This window comes from Mirounga angustirostris, unplaced genomic scaffold (assembly GCF_029215605.1).
Source record: "Mirounga angustirostris isolate CCGP_5_RB_7025 unplaced genomic scaffold, mMirAng1.0.hap1 SCAF_4, whole genome shotgun sequence".
Classification (NCBI taxonomy): domain Eukaryota; kingdom Metazoa; phylum Chordata; class Mammalia; order Carnivora; family Phocidae; genus Mirounga; species Mirounga angustirostris.
This window is the reverse complement of record NW_026991712.1, coordinates 171,736,917-171,739,743: the sequence shown is the minus strand read 5'-3', so window position 1 is coordinate 171,739,743 and position 2,827 is coordinate 171,736,917. Positions and strand designations below refer to the sequence as shown.

The 2,827-nt window shown below is 41.2% G+C and overlaps 1 pseudogene; it reads right to left on the bottom strand.

The window, feature by feature from the left end:
- Positions 1–1,522: 1,522 nt before the first annotated feature.
- On the bottom strand, positions 1,523–2,020 carry LOC123858434 (large ribosomal subunit protein uL11-like; annotated as a pseudogene).
- Positions 2,021–2,827: the final 807 nt, after the last annotated feature.

Below are 2,827 nucleotides of genomic sequence, written 5' to 3'. Positions count from 1 at the left end.
CTATCTGGCCCTCTCTTTACCATGCACCCTTTCCATCCTCCCAGGATAGTTATTTTAGTTAGCTTAATTGTTACTATTTGCCTTTTTACAACTGGATAAATGCTTTTTTCACAGCTGAGTCATAGGTATGTTTTGATTACATTTCCTTGCTTGTACAGCTTTTTGTTTTCCCTGGAGTTGTAGTTTGTTTAGCTTTTCATTTGCATAATTTTCTGTGTACTTACCACTGATTCATCCCCAAACCCTCCATGAGTTGTCCAAATCTCCTACTAGGAAATTCAATAACAACAGGTATTTTATTTATTTTGATTTTTGAAATCTTCTTTTCTGGAACCCCCTACCTGCTCTAGTCTGGACTGGTTGCTCTCTAGCCTGCTGCTCAGCTGTCAACCTAGGATCTTCTTTTACTCTTATCTCATCTTCTTTCACTTTCATTCTCTTTGCCCCTCTTACACTGGAGTCTGTTTCCTGGATTCTTTCTCTTTCTTGGTTTACTCCTTTTGATGGAGAACATCTTCTGGTAGCTTCCTGAGAAAGGGTACATGGGAGGTAGATTTATTTGTGAGCTTGTTACTTTTGACTATAATTTCAGTCAGACTTTATGGGTAGTTTGAAATCATGTTTGAAATAACTTTTCCTTTTCAGAGATATTTTTCCATTGTCTTTTTGCTTTTTGTGCTGCTATTCATAAGTCTGATGACATTCTAATCTCTGAAAATAGCCTATTATTTCTCCCTCTAAAAGCTTTGAAGATATTCTCTTTGTCCCAGGTGTTCTGAAATTCTACAATAAGGTGCTTTTGTGTGGTTCTATTTTCATCCATTGTTCCGGACGTTTAACCAGCCCTGTGGTCGGAACATTCATGGTGATCATTCCCAGGTAGTTTGCATGGATTTTTCTTTGATCATTTTTTCTTTTTTCTTTTTCACTGTTCTCTCTTTTTGTTGAGCTTTCTAAAATTCTAAATTATTTAAGATTCTAATACTTTTTAAAATTCTTATTTTCTATTTCTTTGTGTTGTGTTTTTTTTTTTATTTTAAAGATTTTATTTATTTGACAGAGAGAGACACAGTGAGAGAGCGAAAAGAAGCAGGGGGAGTGGGAGAGGGAGAAGCAGGCATCCCACTGAGCAGGGAGCCTGATGCGGGACTCGATTCCAGGACCCTGGGATCATGACCTGAGCTGAAGGCAGACGCTTAATGACTGAGCCACCCAGGTGCCCCTGTGTTGTGTTTTTTTAGTCTTTTGGGGGAAGATAACTTTTTCTTTCAGTGTTTCTATTGAGTTTCTCATTTCTGTTATAGTAATTTGAATTTGTACTTTTGGGGTTCTAATGATTACATTTCATAACTCTGTATTCTTATTGCATAGATGTAATACCTTCTCTTATCTCTCTGAGGATATTAATGATAGAATTTTTTTAAAAAGATTTCATCTCCCTGCCTAGTGTGCTTTCTTTAAGTTACTTTTTTTTTTTTTTTGCTTGTCAAATGATCCTTTATTGAAATATTTTCCTTTGTAGTTAACTAGCTGGGCATTCCACTGCACCACTGTTGATGTCATCTATGATGTCATGAGGGTGGCAGCCATCAACATGGCAGCACACAGACTGGCAGTCCCCAGGATTTCTTTAATGGTTCCAGAGAGTTCTCTGGCTAAAGATCGGTGTTGCAGCTGTCGGGCAATATTGACAATCTCATCAAAAGTGATATTTCCCCTGTGCTTAATCTTTTTCTGCTTCTTTCTGTCTCTTGGTGGTTCCTTGAGGGCTTTGATAATCAGGGCAGAGGCAGAAGGTACCACTTCAATCTGGGCCTGTCTGTTCTGAATGGTCAGTTTCACTGTAATACTTAGACCCTTCCAATCACCGGTTGCCTTGGCGATGTCATCACCAACCTTTTTTGGAGACAGATCCTGTGGGCCGATCTTTGGGGCCAGGGCAGATGTGGCACCCGACGTCACCACCGGTGCACCTCAGGCACATGACTTTGATCTCGTTGGGGTCGAACTTAGGCGGCATGACAGAGGTGGCTTGTCTTTCCTGGTAGAGGCTTTCTTCATATGGCTGATGACCCTTGTCTATATGCTTTATTTAATAGTGGGGAAACTCTGATGGGAAGCTCTGTATAATTGTGTGGGACTGCCTGGCTCTAGATTTCATATAGAGGGAGTCTGGCTTGATCATTTCCTTGTTTAGTGTCTTTGGATCTTTCCCCTTAGTCTGCTGAGATTCTGTGGGGTAGACATTTCTAATTTGCTTGGAGGATATTGGAGTGGCTGCCAGTGTTCTGGGGCAAGAGGCTCCTAAATGCATATATACTATGTCCACTTGATCCTTCATTTTCAGTGTGGTAGCTTCTGCCTTTTATGTGGCTGGTCCCTTCCTGTCCAGAGAACCTCTGTTTTTTTCTCTCCAAAAAATAAGCCTCAATGATTCCACTGGGGTGAGGGAGAGGATTTGAGGGTCTAACTACTTCCTACAGGTTTTCAAATAGTCCTGCTGTTCTCAGTCCCTTCCTTACCCCCATTTCCAGACACATGTTTTGTGCCCAATCCCTGGTTCTTTGGCTGTTTTGCCACGTAAGAAGCTGAGCTGCTCCCTGGCTTTCCCCAGAGCTCTGTCTATGGGGAATTCAGGTCTCTTGGGTCTGCCAAGTCAGTGACTTCTCACGCAGATGCTTTCCAGATTCCTACACTCTGTTGTTGTTATCTTTTTTCCTATTCTCTTTGACCTTGTAGGCTCAGGCCTAAAAAACCTTCAAAGCCAAAAAACGCACAACCACCAGCCAACCAACAACAACACTCTATAGCTAGGAAGCGGAGGTAA